General features: G+C 43.0%; 1 protein-coding gene across 2 annotated transcripts in view; it reads right to left on the reverse strand.

Annotated features, from left to right (window-relative positions):
- Window positions 1-23217, reverse strand: part of LOC106580720 (leucine-rich repeat and fibronectin type III domain-containing protein 1-like protein) — a 114524-nt gene extending 91307 nt beyond the window's left edge. Inside the window, exon 1 of one of the 2 annotated variants that reach the window (XM_014162060.3) lies at window positions 22256-23217. The gene's annotated coding sequence lies outside the window, so the exon portion shown is untranslated. The remainder of the gene's footprint in view (window positions 1-22255) is intronic. The other variant, XM_014162059.3, reaches the window with a different exon arrangement.
- Window positions 23218-23869: the final 652 nt, after the last annotated feature.

Below are 23869 nucleotides of genomic sequence, written 5' to 3' on the forward strand. Positions count from 1 at the left end.
TTCCATCCAGCACTCGACCACACAACTGGACAATAATCAAGATAAGACAAAACTAGAACCTGCAAGACTTTCTTTTTGGAGTGTGGTGTCAAAGAAGACACCAGAATGCACTTCCTCGACTTTCTGCTTCACCCCCCCCCCCACCCCCCCACCCCCCCGGCCTGTGCTTGAGGCGTCACTACAGACCCGGGTTTGATCCCAGGCTGTGTCACAGCTGGCAGTGACTGGGAGACCTATGAGGCGGCACACAATTGGCTCAGCGTCGTTCGGGTTAGGAGAGGGTTTGGCAGGCTGAGATTTCGTTGTCCCATCGCGCTCTAGTGACTCCTGTGGTGGGCCAGGCGCATGCATGCGCTGACACGGTCGCCAGGTGTACGGTGTTTCTTCCGACACATTGGTGCGGCTGGCTTCTGAGTTAAGTGGGCATTGTGTCAAGAAGCAGTGCAGCTTGACTGGGTCGTGTTTCAGAGGATGCACGGTTCTTGACCTTTGCCTCTCCCGAGTCTGTACCGGAGTTGCAGCGATGAGAAAAGACTATAACCACCAATTGGATACGATGAAATTGGGGAGAAAAAAGGTATAAAAAATATTTTTTGGTGTATTTTTTTGTAAATGTCTCGCGGGCCGGATTGAAGTGCCCGGCGAGCCGTACTTTGCCCCCCTTGCCCTAGGGGATGAAGTCATGTAATTTAATTGTTGCTCCCTTCATTAGAATATCATATCACACACTCCTGCTGCACTCGTACAGTATTGCAACCTCTATCTGCCATGCGTCAAAGGGCTGCCGGGGTAATGAGTGAGTTTAGGCATGCAATACATCCCAGTGTCTCTCCTTTGAAAGGGATGAGGGCCTTTCATTCCCTGCTGTCCCATCAGATCGGCAGTCAGAGAGAGATCTGTCCCCAGAACACACTTTTTATTCCTTACATCAACAGTCGCCCACCGCAGGGAACATCTGCTACTTATTGCCTTCATTGTGAGACGCCAGATAGGGGATTCTGTACGTTTGCGCCATGATGCTCAGGTCACACATTTCCAAGGCCACTGATTTGTTATCGCAGTGTAGTTGTGTTCCGTCTCGCCTGTATTGGTGAAAAATCTAACCGGGCATCTCGTCTCGACATCTCCTCGACGTTTTCACACAGCTGGGCCGTCTTGATACAAGCTTTAGCAATAAAGCAACTTGTAAAGCCTCATAATGGTAATATTACCGGAAAACAGGTTGTCTATCTACTGCTATTGTAGGCTCTCCTCCAACCGTGCTGCTTTAAAAGGGGCCAATGGAAGATAACCTTGAGTGGTTTAGGCTGCAAGTAGTAATAGAAGAACTGGACAGATAAAAAACATCTGAATCGCAAAATCAAATTTGACTTGGCTGGACACAGGGAGAGGGAAGGAAGGGGACAGTCCACAGTTTCTTTTTCTTGGTTGGGCAAGATAAAATGATTAGATAGGTTAAAGGTACAGCCACATACAATATTAACACATTGCTCTGTTAACAAGTTATCTGCACCAAGGCGTGTGCGCCCATGATGCTTTGCAAAGCAGCATGAAAGCGAGTGAAAGTTATCCACTTTCCCAGGCGGCATACCAGTAAAATGGCGAGGTTGTCAGCCTGCTGAGGGGGTATGAGAAAAAACATACCCAGCAGCGTGTCTACACAGACCCCCTTCCCTGGGAGCCTCACTGCAATGGAAGCTGATAGACCCCCATCACATATGTGGCTCCTGGGGTAGCAGAGCCCGTTCCTAGCCCTGTGATCCATGAACAGATCAGGTTCCTAACAGAGGCCCTGTCACCGCACACCTCCCCTTTGATCAGCCAATGGAAGCATTCTCCCCCCGTCCCCCACCCAACCACCAACAGCCGCGACCCTTTGAAATCACACGGTGACTACAGCAGTTGGCACGCTGTGACAGCGAGAAATGTAAGAACTCTGCAAAGTTTGCCGTGTCAAACGAACCTAGAAAAGATATGTCAAACACTTTGTTTGCAGTGTGTAGACTTTGTAGAGCAACAAATCTCATTTGAAGTTTTTCTTAGCCTCTTTCAACTGTCACTAGGTGATGCCCATTAACAAAAAAAAAGAAAAGAGCTGTTTCAGGATAAGTTAAGTTGTTTCACTACAGTGCATAAGCGTGATGAAGTCACCAGAGAAGAAGTGTCAATGTGCAGAGCTAGGCTCCTGTCACTAATAGAAAGAGACTGCTTGGCTCAGCTGGGGCCCAGGCTGAATGTTAGTCCTCATCACAGAACCAACTGTTGATCTCTGATAGTACCAACTGGACACAGACAGACAGAGAACACAGGTATAAATACACAGGGGATAATATGGGAGATGGGTGACACCTGGAGGGGGGTAGAGACAAGCACAAGGACAGGTGAAACAGATCAGTGTGTGACAGTACTATTAGAGATCAAGGTAAGACCCAGATGCAGACTGTCGAAGTAACAATGTTTATTGTGGCAACAGGGGCAGACAAATACAGGTCAAGGCAGGCAGGCAGGGGTCGAAAATCCAGGGTAAGGCAAAGGTACAGGACGGCAGGCGGACTCGGGGTCAGGGACAGGCAGAGTTCAGTAATCCAGAGGTGGAGCAAAGGTACAGGACGGCAGTCAGGCTAAGGGTCAGGCAGAGTGGTCAGGCGGGCGGGAACAGGGTCAGGACAGGCAAAGGTCAATAACCAGGAAGACGAGGAAAGAGAGGCTGGGAAACAATAGGCGCTGAAAGGAACCATGTTGGTAAGCTTGAACAAACAAGACAAACTGGTAACAAACTGACAGAGAACACAGGTATAAATCCACAGGGGATAATAGGGAGATGGGCAACACATGGAGGAGGGTGGAGACAAGCACAAGGACAGGTGAAACCGATCAGAGCGTGACAAAGCCTGGTTTTCCCATGACAAGTTTTTATTTGATTTGAGCTTTCGACACGACTTCCACGTTACATTTGCTAGCTTTCTCTCTGAAGTTGTTTCCATCTGGAATATTAACAAGGCCACATTTACTGGATTGGTTGAACAGTGCAGAAGAAACCCTCCCCCAACAGTTTATTTTTCTCATCAAGACCAAAAAAATGTTTATTTTACCCCTGCTACATTCGGTTAGCCTCTTACTAGTCTCGCATATCCATACCTGAGATTCAAGAGCTTATGAAATTAGCTAATTTGATGTGCCACTCATTACTGTAAAGACACAAAAATGAAAAGAGAAGAAAAAAAATCTAAAGTAATTCATATATATCAAAAACTCCACCAAGTTGTGTGGGCACTTTGTCGAAGGAGGGTAAAATGGCAGGCGCTCAGGCACTGGTTGAGCCCCATCTCTGCACATGCCTGCTTACAATAAGAAAGAACACTGTCGTGATCAACAGATCAATAAAGAGGATACATTGAGGAGATACAGTTGAAGTCAGAAATTTACATACACTTAGGTTGGAGTCATTAAAACTCGTTTTTCAACCACTCCACAAATGTCTTGATAACAAACTATAGTTTTGGCAAGTCGGTTAGAACATCTACTTTGTGCATGACACAAGTCATTTTTCCAACTATTGTTTCCAGACAGATTATTTCACTTATAATTGACTGTATCACAATTCCAGTGGGTCAGACGTTGACTGTGCCTTTAAACAGTTTGGAAAATTCTAGAAAATGTCATGGCTTTAGAAGCTTCTGACAGACTAATTGACATCATTTGAGTCAAATGGAGGTGTACCTGTGGATGTATTTCAAGGCCTAGCTTCAAACTCAGTGCATCTTTGCTTCACATCATGGGAAAATCAAAAGAAATCAGCCAAGACCTCAGAAAAAACATTGAAGACCTCCACAAGTCTGTTTCATCCTTGGGAACAATTTACAAACACCAGAAGGTACCACGTTCATTTGTACAAACAATAGTACGCAAGTATAAACACAATGACAACACACAGCCGTCATACAGCTCAGGAAGGAGACACGTTCTGTCTCCTAGAGATGAACTTACTTTGGCGCGAAAAGTGCAAATCAATCCCAGAACAACAGCAAAGGACCTTGTGAAGATGTTGGTGGAAACAGGTACAAAAGTATCTATATCCACAGTAAAACGAGTCCTATATCGACAAAACTTGAAAGGCCGCTCAGCAAGGAAGAAGCCACTGCTCCAAAACCACCATAAAAAAGACAGACTACGGTTTGCAACTGCACATGGGGACAAAGATCACACTTCTTGGAGAAATGTCCTCTGGTCTGATGAAACAAAAATATAACTGTTTGGCAATAATGACAATTTTTATGTTTGGAGGGAAAAGGGGGATGCTTGCAAGCCAAAGAACACCATCCCAACCGTGAAGCACGGGGGTGGCAGCATCGTGTTGTGGGGGTGCTTTGCTGCAGGAGGGACTGGTGCACTTCACAAAATAGAAGGCATCATGAGGATGGAAAATTATGTGGATATATTGAAGCAACATCTCAAGACATCAGTCAGGAAGTTAAAGCTTGGTCGCAAATGGGTCTTCCAAATGGACAGTGACCCCAAGCATACTTCCAAAGTTGTGGCAAAATGGCAAATGACAACAAAGTCACGGTATTGGAGTGGCCATCACAAAGCCCTGACCTAAATCCCACAGAAAATTTGTGGGCAGAACTGAAAAAGCGTGTGCGAGCAAGGAGGCCTACTATCCTGATTCAGTTACACCAGCTCTGTCAGGAGGAATGGGCCAAAAGTCACCCAACTTATTGTGGGAAGCTTGTGGAAGGCTACCCGAAACATTTGACCCAAGTTAAACAATTTAAAGGCAATGCTACCAAATACTAATTGAGTGTATGTAAACGTCTGACCCACTGGGAATGTGATGAAAGAAATAAAAGCTGAAATAAATAATTCTCTCTTCTATTATTCTGACATTTCACATTCTTAAAGTGGTGATCCTAACTGACCAAAAATGGGGAATTTTTACTAGGATTAAATGTCAGAATTTGTGAAAAACTGAGTTTAAATGTAGTTGGCTAAGGTGTATGCAAACTTCCGACTTCAACTGTATGTATTGGAGCTGTGCTCATGTGTCTTATGTAATTCCTGATGTGTCATGAACGTTCATATTTGGTGTGGATCTGTGTGGCTGAAATATAACCCAAACAGGAATATATATATATATATATATATATATATATATATATATATATATATATATATATATATATACACACACACACACAGTAAAAAAAAAACATATTACACCATATCACGGAAACACTGGACTATCCTGTCAACCTCAGCATCTAGACGATAGCGGTTTTCCTTTTCATGTGAATGTGTCATACCATCACAGAACTAGATACAGCCGGAGCTAATTCTAGGTCTCAGAATCATACGTACAGCCTAAACCCTAAATCCACATCAAGTGCATCAATAAAAAAAGGCCACGTAGATTGGCACATCAAACTTTAATTTCAGCGTCCATTACTAGACACGCATATGGTGTTAATTAGTAGAGGTTACAAAAGTTTCAGAGTGCCCCTTTTACAGAGTCTCCATATAAAATGGTTGAATCAGACAGATTAGCCTTTATACAGTACCTTGCGAAAGTATTCGGCCCCCTTGAACTTTTCGACCTTTTGCCACATTTCAGGCTTCAAACATAAAGATATAAAACTGTAATTTTTTGTGAAGAATCAACAACAAGTGGGACACAATTATGAAGTGTAACGAAATTTATTGGATATTTCAAACTTTTTTAAGTATACTATATGCTCATTATCATTAAACTTAAAAACACTAATTAAAACTACTTCAATTTAGTATATTCATTCAAAATACACTTGGAGTTGTTTTTAAGTTGAAGCATCAATTTTTTTCCCATGAAACTCTATACAGTGCCTTGCAAAATCATTCATACCCCTTTAATTGGGTTCAAAAGTGGGATTACAATTGTATTGTAATTTACTTTAATGTCAAAGTAAATGTATAATGTATAATACAAATGTATAATACAAATTAGATAACTAAAATATAGTCATTGCATAAGCATTCAGACCCTTTGTTTAGGAAGCCTAAATTAGTTCAGGAGTAAATCTAGCTAAGCAAATCACAGAATATGTTACATGTTTTTTTTATGACTAACAAGTCCTTTGTCCCCCATGTAACATCTGTAAGGTCCGTCAAACAAGTATTGAATTTCAAGCACAGATTAAACTACAAAGACTAGGGAGCCTTTTGAAAGCCTCATAAAAGGGAAGTGGTTGATAGATCGGTAACAATATGAAATCAGACATTGAATATCTCAAGCATGGTCAAGTTAATAATTATGCTATGGATTATGTATTAAACATATCAAAGATCCAGTCGTCCTTCTGAACTGAGCTGCAGGACAGGAGTGAAACTGCTCAGGGTTTGTACCATAAGGCCATTGTGAGCGTAAAACAATGGCTGTGCTGGGAGAAAACTGACAATGGATTGTAGTGACTCCACAATAATGATAATAATGACAGAGTGAAAGGAATAAAACAAATATGCAGAATAAAATGTTTTCCAAAACAGTACATCTTGTAAGCAACAAGGAACAAAATACTACACAGCAAAGGAACATGCTTCCTGAGAGTATACTTTTTCATATCTCAAGAAAATATACTTAAGAATAGTTTCCCCAAAAAATATTGAACTTAAATGTCCACAAAATATATTTAAAAGCTACTTGCATGTGCACAAACATTTGCATATTACCCAGCATCCTTTTCTGCAGTTGAAGTATTGATTTATAATATTAAATTCTTCCTCATATTTACCTTATTCAAATGTTATGGTGTTCATTTTCAAACTTAATAATTACAATTTATTTTATTGAAACATTAATGTATTACCATAATGTGAACAACTACAGTATGAAATACTAATAGTACACAGTTCTTAGCAGTGTTCCATATAAGTTGCTGATGCATCTACAACTGTTTTGTAAATAACATGTTAACATTGGTAGAGAAGATCCTTGTCAATCAAGGTGGAAGTGTATTTGTAAAAGTATATTTGAAACACATTATAAATACATTTTTTTTTTGTAAAGAAAGTTCCGGAATTCTAATTCAAATACCATTTCAGTATATTTGTAATTTAGAAGAAAAATACGTACAATGTACTTAAGGTGTATTCAAAGTATATTTGTTTTGATCTTTGTCAAATATACTATACAACAAAATGTATTCAGACACCTTCCCCTTTTCCACATTTTGTTACGTTACAGCCTTATTCTAAAATGAAATGTCATTTTTTTTAAATCCTTCTACACACAATACCACATAATGACAAAGCCAAACATAGGTTTTTAGATTTTTTTGCGAATTTATTAAAAAAAATAAAAAATATTTTTACATAAGTATTCAGACCATTTGCTTGGAGACTCAAAATTGAGCTAAGGTGCATCCTGTTTCCATTGATCATCCTTGAGATGTTTATACAACTTCATTGGAGTCTACCTGTGGTAACTTCAATTGATTGGTCATGATTTGGAAAGGCACACACCTGTCTATATAAAGGTCCCACAGTTGACAGTGCATGTCAGAGCAAAAACCAAGACATGAGGTGAAACTAATTGTCCATAGAGCTCCGAGACAGGATTGTATCGAGGCACATATCTGGGGAAGGGTACCAAAACATGCCTTCAGCATTGAAGGTCCCCAAGAACACAGTGGCCTCCATCATTCTTAAATGGAAGAAGTTTGGAACCACCAAGACTCTTCCTAGTGCTGGCCGCCTGGCCAAACTGAGCAATCGGGGGAAAAGGGCCTTGGTCAGGGAGGTGACCAAGAATCCGATGGTCACTCTGACAGAGCTCCAGAGTTCCTCGGTTGAGATGGGAGAACATTCCAGAAGGACAACCATCTCTGCAGCACTCCACCAATCAGGCCTTTTTGGTAGAGTGGCCAGATGGAAGCCACTTCTCATTAAAAGGCACATGACAGCCCACTTGGATTTTGCCAAAAGGCACCTAAAGGACTCTCAGACCATGAGAAACAAGATTCTCTGGTCTTATGACTGGGGCAAAGGTTCACCTTCCAACAGGACAATGACTCTAAGCACACAACCAAGACGTCACAGGAGTCTCTGAATATCCTTGAGTGGCCCAGCTAGAGTACGGACTTGAACCCGATTGAACATCTCTGGAGAGACCTGATAATAGCTGTACAGCGACACTCCCCATCCAACTTGACAGAGCTTGAGAGGATTTACAGAGAAGAATGGGAGAAACTCCCCAAATACAGGTGTGCCAATCTTGTAGCGTCATACCCAAGAAAACTTGAGGCTGTTCTCGCTGCCAAAGGTGCTTCAACAAAATACTGAGTAAAGGGTCTGAATACTTATGTAAATGTGATATTTAAGTTTATTTTTTAAATATAAATTAGCAAAAATGTCTAATAGGCTGACCACACCGTTGCAAAATAAATGTAGGGATATATGTTATTCAATTATTGCACCCACACTGCTCGCGTGCGCCAACGAGCGTCGCGTTGCCAAGGGCTAAAATAAAAGTAATTCCTATTTCTGACGCAGATCGCGCTGCAAGTCCTGCCTCTCCCATCTCCTCATTGGTTTATAGAAGCAGGTACCCACGTGCCATCTCCTCATTGGTTATACCCACGTGGGTGATTGAAATACGAACTGTTTTGCCGGTTGTCGTGGTAATACTATGAAAGTGTAGATGCCAATCACCATATAAGTTCAAAGATGAAAAAGCCTGGAAGGAAGAGAGATGACTAGAAACGATTCGGTTGACCGTTTTATGTGTGAATTAAATTTCAGAGTAGAGGACCTTGTGCATGTCAGGTAAAATAACAAATCAATGTTTATATCCCAGGACAAATTAGCTAGCAACAGCAATCAATAGGACAAATTAGCTAGCAAGTGCAAGCTAACTAGCTAAATTGTCATACATGTTTAATGCTTTTCGACCTGTCCCCAAATTAATGTCATTGGTTCAGAGATTGTTTTGATATTTTAACCTGCGTGTCGTGATCGCGTTTGGTGTAGGGGGACAAAATACATTTATGCATGATAGCGCAGGATGGCGCACGTGCGCAGACGGTTTGGGTTCCGTGTAATACATTTGTAAAAACATCTAAAAACTTGTTTTTGTTTGGTCATTATAGGGTATAGTGTGTAGATTGATTTAATCCATTTTAAAATAAGACTGTAACATAACAAAATGTGGAAAAAGTCAAGAAGTCTGAATATTTCCGAATGCACTGTATCTACATACATTAGAAATAATTGTATTTTACGTATTTCAATTACAACCACTAATGATTAACTTGGTGTTCTTCAAACTCATTAAATGATACATTTAATTGTAGTTAAGCATGTCTAGGTCGCTGCATTAGAGACAATGATCAACCAGTCATCTGACAACACCGCCTAATCATCTATTCATTAACACATCAACTGACTGTACAAATCATTAAGAACACCTGCTCTTTCCATAACATAGACTGACCAGGTGAATCCAGGTGAAAGCTATGATCCCTTATTGATGTCACTTGTTAAGGGGAGGAGACAAGTTAAAGAAGGATTTTTAAGCATTGAGACAATTGAGACATGGATCATGTATCTGTGCCATTCAGCGGGTTAATGGGCAAGACAAAATATTTAAGTACCTATGAACTGCCACACAGTTTCCTGTGTGTATCAAGAATGGCCCAGCACCCCAAGGACATCCAGCCAACTTGACAACTGTGGGACGCATTGGAATCAACATGGACCAGCATCCCTGTGTGTGGAACACCTTCAACACCTTGTCCATGCCCTGACGAATTGAGGCTGCTCTCAGGGCAAAAGGGGGGCTACAACTCAATATTATGAATTGTGCTCTTCATGTTTTGTACACTCAGTGTACATTCCAACATCCATTTCTCAAGCTTCATTTCATTTCGGTGAAAAGGGCAGGGCATTAAACAGAATAATAAAATCTGTGAGATATCCCCAAATAGAAATAAATCACAGTGTAATTTCCCCTCTCTCACCACGGCCTCTCCTGCTCTCTCACTGGGGAGCAAAGCAGACAGATGTCACCCTCTGAACAAATCACATCTCTGCTAGTCTAGCAGCACAACTAGAACTGTCATGTGACCGCTACACACACTCAGGTCAGTTGAGTTAGTGCCAAGCCCATCTGATAGAAGGGACTTGGAGCCAGGCAACAGAATACATCAAGGGGAGAGCCTGTCATGTACACACACGTACTCTTACATAACAGCAGTTAGGACACACTGATCACACTCAGGAAGGCATATTATAGACCATATGTTACCATGCACTTAGAGTAGAGTTCAAATGGTGAAAATGGCAGACAGATTCAACTCTAACTCAGCCACTTATGGCCATGAAACACAAGACGTAAGATGAAACGAAGAAACAAAACAAGTATGGGGGTTAACAGCATGAGACCTATATCTAAGTCGAGTTAAGCCAGCGAGAGTGGAGCAGATTTTGTTGGTTAAACTACTTTAGGCCTAATAAACAAACTATACACTCTTAGAAAAAGGGTTCTATAGGGGTTCTTCGGCTGTCCCCATAGGAGAACCCTTTTTGGCCCAGGTAGAACCCTTTTGGGTTCCATGTATAACTGTATGTGGAAAGGGTTCTAGATGGAACCCAAAAGGGTTATACCTGGAACCATAAAGGGTTCTTCAAAGGGTTATCCCATGGGGACAGCTGAAGAACCCTTTAGGTTCTAGATAGCACATATTTATTTAAAAAAATTGTGATCGAGTTTTTATATTTTTTTGTTGTCAAGACAAACAAAAAAACACAAACCAACAGACAGAAATTGCAACTTTTTCTAAGAGTGTATGTATGGGTTAGGAAGAATGAGTAGAAAAGAACACTCCTATTGCTCAGGAACAATGCATATCTAAGGGCCCTATAAATAAAACAAGGCCCTTATTAAATATGTAACACTGTCTCCATTAACATATATTACCCTTGGCAGACAGCCACCCAGAGGTAGCGGGAACCTTTTACAGTTGAGATGTGAAGGTTTGAGATTCAAATGGTATTCTTCTGATAGAGTGCACTTGGTGTACCTATTTAAATGAGCCATCAACATTATCATAGCTAATTTGAGCCGAGGGAACAAAAGTGAACGTGTGAAATACGGTCCTTACGTGATAGGAACATTCCATTTTGCCTTACAGAAATATGGCTTATAAGTCTGAGTTAAAATATTTATTTGCTTTCAGTTTGTTAAATGCTATGTTATTTTAAATGCATCTCACACTGCAATAACAATAACACTTGCTTTCATGGGGAACATAAATAAACTAGTGGGATTCATAACTAGTATAAAATATTACATACTGTCACACATCAAGAGGAGAAGGAATGTGGCTTCTCCATTCAGGCTGGCCATGAAAGTCGTGAAAATCAGCCTGTTTAAGCATGCGCCCCCATTACCCATATCGATGTGCGGAGCGATATCTGCCAACAGATCTTTGTCACTTTGACAGTACTCTAACTCACTGCGAGCTGTACATACCAATGCCTGTGATGTGTCGTGGAGTTGGTGTCTCCAAACTTCACACCTTAGCTCGCAGGGGGAAACCTAGAGTTGTGCTTGGTTAGCAGACACTCTCTGTGATTGACTGTAATGTATTCTGAATGCAGTACAACATATGGAAAAATGCACTATATATATATACACACACATACATACACAGTACTACATAGTAAAACTTAGTTATGCTCTGGATCAGCCTGATGGATCTCATGACTTCCTGAGGCCTCCAACAACATTCCTGACCTCCTAACCTCTGTTGCCCTGGCCTAACCTAACTCAATTCAGGGCTCTGGACTGGATCTTCTCTCCAATTACCAAACTGTAAGAAAAAACAAGAAAGTGCTATTGACTTCAACTGACTTCAATTACAAAAAGACGCTGACAAAGTATTTCTCAAACCAGCTAGACAAGTAATCTGCTGCCTGATTGTCAAGGCCCATGAGGGACCTAATTACAGACATGCAATTTACAGCACCCAGTAGAATCACCACACTCCACGTATTTAAAAAAAAATATATATTTCACCTTTATTTAACCAGGTAGGCAAGTTGAGAACAAGTTCTCATTTACAATTGCGACCTGGCCAAGATAAAGCAAAGCAGTTCGACACATACAACAACACAGAGTTACACATGGAGTAAAACAAACATAGTCAATAATATAGTAGAAAATAAGTCTATATACAAAGTGAGCAAATTAGGTGAGATAAGGGAGGTAAAGGCAAAAAAAGGCCATGGCGGCGAAGTAAATATAATATAGCAAGTAAAACACTGGAATGGTAGATTTGTAGTGGAAGAAAATGCAAAGTAGAAATAGAAATAATGGGGTGCAAAGGAGCAAAATAAATAAATTAATAAGTACAGTAGGGGAAGAGGTAGTTGTTTGGGCTAAATTACAGGTGCAGTAATCTGTGAGCTGCTCTGACAGCTGGTGCTTAAAGCTAGTGAGGGAGATAAGTGTTTCCAGTTTTAGAGATTTTTGTAGTTCGTTCCAATCATTGGCAGCAGAGAACTGGAAGGAGAGGCGGCCAAAGGAGGAATTGGCTTTGGGGGTGACCAGAGAGGTATACCTGCTGGAGCGCGTGCTACAGGTGGGTGCTGCTATGGTGACCAGCGAGCTGAGATAAGGGCGAACTTTACCTAGCAGGGTCTTGTAGATGACCTGGAGCCAGTGGGTTTGGCGACGAGTATGAAGCGAGGGCCAGCCAACGAGAGCGTACAGGTCGCAGTGGTGGGTAGTATATGGAGCTTTGGTGACAAAATGGATGGCACTGTGATAGACTGCATCCAATTTATTGAGTAGGGTATTAGAGGCTATTTTGTAAATGACATCGCCGAAGTCGAGGATCGGTAGGATGGTCAGTTTTACGAGGGTATGTTTGGCAGCATGAGTGACAGATGCTTTGTTGCGAAATAGGAAGCCAATTTTAGATTTCACTTTGGATTGGAGATGTTTGATGTGAGTCTGGAGGGAGAGTTTACAGTCTAACCAGACACCTCGGTATTTGTAGTTGTCCACATATTCTAAGTCAGAACCATCCAGAGTAGTGATGCTGGACGGGCGGGCAAGTGCAGGCAGCAATCGGTTGAAGAGCATGCATTTAGTTTTACTTGTATTTAAGAGCAGTTGGAGGCCACGGAAGGAGAGTTGTATGGCATTGAAGCTCGTCCGGAGGGTAGTTAACACAGTGTCCAAAGAAGGGCCAGAAGTATACAGAATGGTGTCGTCTGCGTAGAGATGGATCAGACTCACCAGCAGCAAGAGCGACATCATTGATGTATACAGAGAAAAGTGTCGGCCCAAGAATTGAACCCTGTGGAACCCCCATAGAGACTGCCAGAGGCCCCTCCGATTTGACACACTGAACTCTATCGGAGAAGTAGTTGGTGAACCAGGCGAGGCAATCATTTGAGAAACCAAGGCTATTGAGTCTGCCAATGAGGATGTGGTGATTGACAGAGTCGAAAGCCTTGGCCAGGTCAATGAATACGGCAGCACAGTATTGTTTCTTATCGATGGCGGTTAAGATATCGTTTAGGACCTTGAGCGTGGCTGAGGTGCACCCATGACCAGCTCTGAAACCAGATTGCATAGCGGAGAAGGAGCGGTGGGATTCGAAATGGTCGGTAATCTGTTTGTTGACTCGGCTTTCGAAGACTTTAGAAAGGCAGGGTAGGATAGATATAGGTCTGTAGCAGTTTGGGTCAAGAATGTTCCCCCCTTTGAAGAGGGGGATGACCGCAGCTGCTTTCCAATTTTGGGAATCTCAGACGACACGAAAGAGAGGTTGAACAGGCTAGTAATAGGGGTTGCAACAATTTCGGCAGATAATTTTAGAAAGAAATGGTCCAGATTGTCTAGCCCGGCTGATTTGTAGGGGTCCAGATTTTGCAGCTCTTTCAGAACATCAGCTGACTGGATTTGGGAGAAGGAGAAATGGGGAAGGCTTGGGCGAGTTGCTGTGGGGGGTGCAGTGCTGTTGATCGGAGTAGGGGTAGCCAGGTGGAAAGCATGGCCAGCCGTAGAAAAATGCTTATTGAAATTCTCAATTATAGTGGATGTATCAGTGGTGACAGAGTTTCCTAGCCTCAGTGCAGTGGGCAGCTGGGAGGAGGTGCTCTTATTCTCCAAGGACTTTACAGTTTCCCAGAACGTTTTTAAGTTTGTGTTGCAGGAAGCAAATTTCTGCTTGAAAAAACTACAAAAAAAGCTGGTGTATAAACTAGTGTATAATAGTGTAGTGTATAAACTAGTGTATAATAGTTTAGCACCACAGTTGTCCTCAATATGTGCCGCACAGCACTCAGGTTGAAGTCTAGTGTCTACCCACCCTGTGCCCACACACACATGCCAAGCCACACAGCTGTTACAGGGATCATATGCAGGGCACTGGAGCAATGTGATGATGTGGCAGAGATACTATGGAGAACATTGACCCCCTGACTCAGGGAAATGTGCCAGCGCAGCATCCACATCCTCACATAGATCTGCATAAACAGACGTAAACAGGCAACTTGGACAATGCCGCTCCACCACTCTAATGCATTCCACCACTGCTTGAGGAGCGGGTTGTGTAGTTGTTTAACCTGCTGTAAAAGTGTACAGCTTGTGTGCTAACACAGCATGTGTAATTTCTCACCGGGGCCAGGGTCAAAAGACTGTCATGATAAGAACCTCTCAGTAACCATATCTTGTTCCATAAAGAGTCTGTCAATCATAAGTGCTTTGTTTATGTTTACAGCTGTTTGGATGCAAAGCCGGAGGGAGAACAAAGAGAGAGGAGAGCGTCCTGGAGCGTTGCACTGTGGGGGAAGGGGTTAGGCGGGATACAGACAGTACTGTACGGAACGCAGCCTCAAGTACTGCTCTTTGATGGGACATTTCCACAGCAGCAGCTCTCCTACTTAGTCGTGCAAGTCCATCCCTCATCCTCTGCTCATGAATAGATCCTCTGCTTTTTGTTTTATATTTAGATCAGGACCAATCTGCTCGAGGCTCTTTGTAGCGAGTCAGTTGGGGAATGTGATCCTGCCTGTATAATCCTGATCATGAACCTGGCACAACCACGTCTGCCTCCATCTGCCTCCTTTTTCGGCCCTTATCCCAACCTGATGTGTGTCACTAAAGTCTCAGCTCAGGAATCCTCTCGACTGGCACACTAACCTTGGCAGCACTAATGCTAATGTGGCTGGTTGGATGTACACAGGCCCAGATGTGGCAGCATTGCCTGGTGACACTGACCCGGACAGGTCTGTATAGATCCCACTGTCTGATCCCACCGTCTGATAGGAAAGGACGCGGATGGTTATAGAGAACATTGTTATTTACTGTATATAATCCACCCGACAGGCTGCACTAGGCTGCGGGGGGGGGGGGGGAGGGCAATGGGAGAACACTGATATTCACAGGGTTTGCTGTGTGTCATGGTTGATTTGCTGGCCAAGTGCTGTGCCCACTAGGACTAATATAAAGGTCCAGGCAGAAATATGTGACTTTGGACGTGCACAGCACAGAAGCAGACCTGGCCGTGAGGTCTGTCCCAGCCCAGCCCGGCACAGCACAGTAGCAATCCATTAATACCCCATCTCACTAGGCAGTGAGTGGCACCGGTCCAGATAACTGACAGCAGAGGTCAGAAGCAGGCTGATTGAGATTCTGGCCGCTCGATAGGCAGGATGCAGCAGGATTGAGTCACCTCGGAATGCGGCAGCCGGGAGGAGGAGTAGTCCCACAGAGCCAGATCTGTTCCCCAGAGGGGATTCGGCCAGTGGTTACAGCAGAGAGAGAGAGAGAGAGAGAGAGAGAGAGAGAGAGAGAGAGAGAGAGAGAGAGAGAGAGAGAGAGAGAGAGAGAGAGAGAGAGAGAGAGAGAGAGAGAGACACGCACACACACACACAGAGAGAGACACGCACAGACACACAGAGAGAGACACACACACACACAGAGAGAGACACAGAGAGAGACACACACAGAGAGAGACACAGAGAGAGACACACACACACACACACAGAGAGACACAGAGAGAGACACAGAGAGAGACACAGAGAGAGACACAGAGAGAGACACAGAGAGAGACACAGAGAGAGACACAGAGAGAGACACAGAGAGAGACAGGTGGTCGAGCAAGAATAGAGCACAGAATACAGGCCAGGATATAAAGTCAAAGGAAGGAACTGTTGAGATAAGATAAATGAGGTGCAGGAAATTAAGGTTGACTTATGTAAAAACAGGGGATGGGACTTTCTGAATCCCAATATTCCATCAGTGAATGATATTTAATATTCTATAGCCAACCTAATGAGATAAGGTAAGCATATATTTATAAGTAGCACAAAGTCATTACTCCCATACTTAACCTCTGTGTAAAATGGCAAACCCAATGGAACTGAAAGACCCTCGTTTGCTTACCTAGTAATTAGGAATTAAACGAGAGCCTTCCTAAAGGTTGCAAGCAAATGATTGCAATTACAATGTTACATTTTAACGGTGGGGTGCCATAGATGCGTAATCCTCTCGCGTTGATGTCATCCAAACGAATAAGAAAGGTCAAATAGACAAGTGGCATAATTAAAAAGAACATGTCTTAGCGAGATAATAGTAGTTGTACAATATATGGAATAAGAATTTGCTAATGGAAACGTTTTGGGGAAATTAGAAAATTATACACTATGAGATGCCACGGTCTATTTCCTTTCTTGCATAGCCACGGTAACAGCCACCATGAGATGCAGAAGGCTACAGTCCCCAGCTCCAGGTCCAACAATAACCATAGAGCCCAAGAAATTGACACTGCAATTGCTGCCCGCCTTTTCAGACTCAGAGGTGTAAAAAGGTTTCAAGCACAGTATCAATCTGCTTCCATCGTAAAGGCTGGTTTCTCGAGTGAGATGGGGGAGCGACAGACCCCCCCCCCCCCCCACAGTCTTAAGCCTGGTCCTCACATCTGTTCCATCACAGTGGGGGGTAATAGAGAGATGGGGGAGCTTAGTGAAATATACTCCCACAGCAGTCTATTTGGGCTTGATAAGGATCAATTGGTAAATTACATGCTGGACTGATTGTGGATCCACAGCGAAAAAAGTCCATTGTGATGTAGTATAGTGGAAATGCTTAGTGTGCTTGTGGAGAGCTACGCTTAGTGGTGTTAAGTACTGGATGGAGTGGAGGGGGGTTGAGGGGTTAAGGGGTGGTACTGGTGATGGGAGGGGTGCTATGAGCACTGGGGAGCTGACATACGTAATGAATAGGGAAAGCAGTGTCGTTAAGTAAGGGATCTGGTTGCTGGCTGGGATGTTAGTCATTGTAGAACATAATTATACATGTATAAAACACACTTCCTGTAAATCACGCTCCCTGTGCTCATCAGGGAGTAAGACTTTCTGTTGTCATCATAAAGCACCATGCTGACTACCAGCCTACTGTAGTGTAGACATTTCAGTCTCAATCCCAGGGAGAAATGCATAAAAAATGCCCTCAAAAGAAACCCATTGGGTGCTGTGCCTTCTGCTTTTGGGGAAGACCCAACCATAACACACATTTGGAAAAGCCTTGTCCAAAAGGAATGTATTAGATTCATTTAACTGATGCACGGATCGAATCAATAACACACCATAAGACCGTAAGACCATAGTCATTGTGAAACAATCAGCATGGAAGCAGATAACGAAGGCCAGGTTTCATGGCGTAGCTGGCATGAAGCGTCGTCAAAGATGCCAGCTGCATCAAGGTACTGTATATGATAAGACTTCAGTCTGCTGCTGAAACACGGGAGACTCTAGCACTTCCCTAGCTCTCTTCACAAAAACAGGAAAAGTATTAATAAGTGTCTGACACATCCATCTCAACACACTTTTACGTGTGATGAAAACCCCTTGCACATTTTGAGGATAACATCACTTTACCAAATTTTACATTAGCATACAGCTACTCCAGAAGTTCTCTCTTTCTGCCTCTATCTTGGAGAGTGATTTGGTTTTCCTGGCACTGGGGTCCTTAGGGCGAAGACAGGTGGGGTTTCCCACCAGTTGAAACTTAATAACCCATCTGAAGTGCTCACTAACATGGCATCCTGATTGATAAGCCCATGACTTTGAGTTTGACTTTAAATGATTCGTGGCCTTACGGACTGGATGGAAGAACACCCGTTTAAGAAGTGCTTGCTAAGCAGGAACCAACACCTGCATTATGAACAGATCAGGTGATTTGTCCAAAACGGCTGAAATCTAGCACCTCGGTGGACATTGTTACCGTTGCCTACAGGCTCTGCTCAACATAGAACTAACCATTTTTTTCCAAAACGTTAACGAGACCCTCCGGCAGGCAATCACAAATGACGACTGAGCTAATTCTCCACACAGAAGCGATATAACACTATACATGGATTTCAAAACGCATCATGAAATATGCATGCACCTTTCATCTTGATGTAGATCTGACATTATAGTGAAATATTCGTAAACTGTCTTCATTTTAGAAAGACACATTTCGGGACATTTCAGGAACAAAACTCAACAGTTCCTTTTTTGTCTTGACGTGATTAGTATTCCATGAAAGCATACACGTTTTAAGGTCTTCAAGTAAAACAATTATAGCTGGAAATCTTATTTCTGGAAAATCCAACTGATTTCAGGACAATCCTTTACAAACCCTTCCAAGGCCAGGATGCTCCACCAGGCCTATTCGCACATTTAAATAGCGAAACCAGGAGCAGATGGTGCAGCCATGTGCCTTATTATAGAGCCATGCTGGCACTGACAGTCACAGACTGGCGGCATGATGTCCTACATGGGCGGAGGGCACTGTCATTTTATTTGTCCCTGCCTGTCACCTGTCTTAGAGACAGAGGTTTAGACGGTGGGAGAGGGGATGGAGGGGGGAGAGAGAGAGAGGGGGAGAGAATCTTGCAGAAAGTCAGATATCCATCCATCATCGCGGGGACAAAGAACGCCAGACAGCACTAATAGATCTCGAGAGATACCTCGGGAGCGCATGCACTCTTTGTCAATTTGAGGTCAGTGTATCTCAATATTCCGATGTCAAGTCTTATTTGTCACGTCAAGGGCACAGCAGAGTGATACAAGGAGGGAGATAACAGTCCACACATGCACACAGATCCTTGGCAGCTGTGCTGGAAATAAAAGTGCTGAAAACAAATTGGCTCCTTATTTTAAAAGAAGATGGAGAACAATCTGTTTTGGTGAAGGTACAGCCAACTAGCGCCAAAATAATATCCCGATATGTAACTGTATCGATTTCTCCCCCCCCCCATCACTAATGCTACACACACATCACAACAGCTGCTACCAGACTCTTATTATGATTGCAAAATACTGCATAATTTAAAAACACTTTCGCACCAATCCCCCTTCCCCAAAACAGATGTAAATTGTGCCTTCCTGTATTATACTTATGCCAAAATGTTGTCTTAACTGCTATTATTTATTATTGTTGTTGCATTGTCAAGAAGGAACCTGCAAGTAAGAATTTCGTTGGAAAGTGTATACCATAGGACTAATAAAAGTTGATAACTCCAATAAGTGTTCAATTGGGTTGAGATCTGGTGACTGAGATGACCATGGTGTGGTTTACATCGCTTTAATGCTCATAACACCATTCAGAGCCCTGTGGATGGGGGCATTGTCATCCTATGGGGGCATAGCCATGGTAGCTAAATTAATGGCCTGCCCAGCATTTTTATACATGACCATAACACTTCAGCAACACTATCTGCTACAAGACCATGGTGCTTGCCTACGGAGCTGTGAGGGGAACGGCACCTCCGTACCTTCAGGCTCTGATCAGGCCCTACACCCAAACAAGGGCACTGCGTTCATCCACCTCTGGCCTGCTGGCCCCCCTACCTCTGCGGAAGCACAGTTCCTCTCAGCCCAGTCAAAACTGTTCGCTGCTCTGGCACCCCAATGGTGGAACAAGCTCCCTCACGACGCCAGGACAGTGGAGTCAATCACCACCTTCCGGAGACACCTCACCTCTTTAAGGAATACCTGAGATAGGATATAGTAATCCTTCTAACCCCCCCCCCCCCACCCCCCCCCAAAAAAAAAGATATAGATGTACTATTGTAAAGTGGTTGTTCTACTGGATATCATAAGGTGAATGCACCAATTTGTAAGTCGCTCTGGATAAGAGCGTCTGCTAAATGACGTAAATGTAAATGTGCATTATTTTGCTTTGCCAACAGCGGTGAGTATGTTTTGAGAGCAGAGAGGGGCAGTAGCCCAGAGCGACTTTATTCTCTTTTCCCCTACTGTTCTGTACCATATTAATCCATATTAATCCATTATGTGTAAGTACAATAGCTTTGGTCCAACCTTTCGCAAGTACTCATTAAAGGGTTGCTAGTGGTTGTACTAAATTATCTTCAAATTACACAAGTTGCTTTTGTTTACATTGTGAACATAGTCAATGTAGCTAGCTAGCAACAGTTTCTGTTAGCTAGTAGCTTCTTGACTAAATATTAGTGGAATAACCAGTGGTTTATAGTCGAGGCCATAACGCAACCAAAATCAACTTTATTTATCCTTATTTTAATTCACAAGACAGAATGAACTGCCGCGTCAGCCATCGAGAATGGAACCTCGGCAAGTCTTGAGCTTGGAGGCTGCCGTTGGACGCGACGCAACGCGAGCACAACACGGTCAGTAATGCAGCTTTCATTAAGTTCAAAGGAAGGATTCCCTCAATGGCTGTAGTGTCGCAGGACCATAACCCTGATGGGATGCTATTTGCTCAATTACCTCAGGAACCAAACCTATGTGGAACCATCTGCTTTCAATATACTTTGTATCCTTCATTATTTTGGCAGTTACCTGTAGCTAGTCAGACAAACATGCATGTAATAGCTGAACTGGATTGTTCAGTAGCACGTTAACTTTGTTCCCACACATATAAGAACATTGTCATGTGAAGTATAACCGACTATAGCTCATGTGAGGAGGGACCTGCAAGCTGTGGCTGGTACTCCGTGGCCCCCTACCTGCGGTACAAAATAAGACATTCTCAGGCACTGCAGCTTGACATTCAGAATTCTCCTTGCTGGATTTACGGTACAAGGGATATAGCGCTAGGTGCTGCATCAGTGGAAAAATACATTGCCATGATTGGGCAATGAGGAGAGACCTCCGCCGCGGCCAAAAGCCGAATTGCACAGAGTCACCTACGTTCATTAGCCGAGCAGCCAACTAGCTCAGGCGGAACGGATTCATTAAAAGTGGTCCTGCGTTATGCAATGCCAATGGAAGCAATGATTAAAAGTAATTTAGAATTATTACAGAAACACAGGTCCACCAGTGTGCAATACAAAATAAAATAAAAAGGGTAGACCAGACGTTAAATTGTTCTCCTACTTATCACATTACTCATATGCACAGGCATTTCCTGAACTTCCTCCTCCCAGGGTGTCTATTGATTTTGTGAGGCACATAAGCGTCCCAACATAAACCCTGTATAGTCTTGTGGAATTGCAACGTGATTGAAGATCGATTTCACAGATACGGTCTCGCCCTTTTTTCTTTCTTTTCGAAAAGGGTCAACATAAAAAAATAAAAATAAAAACATGTAGGCTAGGATCTGTTCGGCCAACATGGTTGAAAATAATTTCCAAATGCATTCTTCATAATCAATACTGTCTTTCGATTTTTGGTTACCATCTCCGATATGCCATATAGTGCACTTGACACACAATCGAATTGATTTAGAAAAGGACAGGACTTAAAGATGCATATTTCACAAAGTCGCAAAGCAGTTTGATGTGCTGTAAGAGTGCGTGCAGTATTTGTCACAAATCAAGACAGAGAAGGATGACGGGATTAAATAATGTTAGGAGTAAATATCTGGATGGGGGAACAAACTTGATTATAACCACATCTACATTTCCCGTGGTTGTTTGTGGTGAGACAATCAAACGAGACTAGAGTAGTCATCTTTCTGCTAACGAATCATGATATGAGGTTTTACTTTTGAATGGTGCAATAGCCTATCCATAGACCATTACACAGCATTCTGTTGTAGACCCCCACCACGTCAAACAAACCACACCTGATCCACACCTCGTATTAGCCTACCATAAAATGCAATTACACATGGAACTCCACTGTCACATAACAGCTCAATGTGACAATACTAGTACATCTGTAGAAACAATTATCTCTTACTCTGTTTTCTAAATCTTTCATATGAGAAAACAATGAAATCATGATGATAGATGGTTACCTCTATTCCTGAGCCCGATGTTACCTCTGTCAATCTCCAGTTGGCTATGCAACGAGGTAAATAGCCCGAGTAGATTTGAGCAAGAAATGCATCGATTTGCCGCCGGTCTGCTTCCCCAGTAGCAGAGTGAAGAAGCACCACAACCAGACAATATTTCTGGACTTGGTGCTCAAAGAACACTCACTTGCACCGCGGAGGGCAGTTGCGTTGCAATTAGTTCCCACGTATATTATCACACAAATGAGTAGCATCTATGCGTGGGATATCCAAGTATGACATTTCTTCCGTTTTAGCGTCAAATGACTCGACCCAGACAGAAAATACTTGTTTCCAAATGTCTTCTCCAGAACACAATCGTCCTTCCATATAGTGGCAGTGATTGTAAATTAATCTGCTGAGTCCAGCATATCCGCGCCCAAATGTCGATCGTTAGTAGCCTTGTTGAGGCAGGAATATCCGTATCAGATTTACATCCTTGGAGCGAAGACCTAGAAGTTCAGTCGGTGGTGTCCAGTGCTAACCTGACGACTCACACTACATTATTCCGCTGCTCTGTAGTTCGCGGAGAAGAAACTAACGTCCGTGGGCGTGGTGTACCGTTTGGCCGGAGCAAGGAGTCTGGGTAGCCAGGCAAGTCCGGTGCAGCACTGACAGGCAATGAGCGGCCGGCAGCGGTCCCCGGTGCGAAGTGAGGGGCGTTTGGAGGAGAGGTTTGAGCCAGTTTACGCATGCATCGCGCCCCTCTGTGCACTGAGTATTAACATAGCCTTCTCTCCACAGCTACAATCCGCAGCCGGCCAACAAACTCTTTCCACCTCCGAATTAAATTGGCAAAATGGTACTGCGTTTATGGGATTACAAATGGGAACTAAGGTTAACGATGACTGTCAAATCAGACCATCGAGCGTGGTGTTCTGCTTTAGGAGACAGTGTATTGACTGCTGTCAAAGAATACGTCGTATTGACATTAAAGCCTTCATCATAAAACAGAGGACTCCATATCAAATAGAAAAAAAGCTCATCATTTATGATGATGATGCGTGCGCGTTGATGAAGCGTCTACATTAACCAACCCACAGCAGGGAGTGGATTACTGTGCTCAATTTACATGTTTGAGATTTCATAGGATTATTTTAACGTGCGCAATTATAGGATTAATTTGAGGAAGTGTTGTACACGCAAACCACTAATTTTTCAGAGCCATATGATGTGGATCGTGCAGAGAAGGGCTGTGTGTATCCTTTCTGACACATGTAGATTGAAAATGTAATATAGGCTATTATATTTAAATTAATATTGATTACAACTAGATACCACAATGACTCAATCGCACCAGTGAAAACTGTGATTTCAGGGCCCCAACTCGCCAAATCGCTAGTCAGTTCATCACCACGGACAGCGCCGAGGACGCATAGAAATTTAGCACCGTTCCCCAGCAAGTTTTTGGTCTGAAAATCCTGTCTGATCAGACCACAGCTCTCACTCCTTCAGACACGTTTCTCTTTGCTACCTCTGTGGCAGAGCGGATCCTGACAATTTTGATGTCATTTTAGGGATGACTGCTTTTAGGGACTGATCGACAGACGATGATACAATGATGATTCAGAAATGGAA

The sequence above is a fragment of the Salmo salar genome, chromosome 20, assembly GCF_965601325.2.
Source record: "Salmo salar chromosome 20, fSalSal1, whole genome shotgun sequence".
Taxonomy (NCBI): Eukaryota; Metazoa; Chordata; class Actinopteri; order Salmoniformes; family Salmonidae; genus Salmo; species Salmo salar.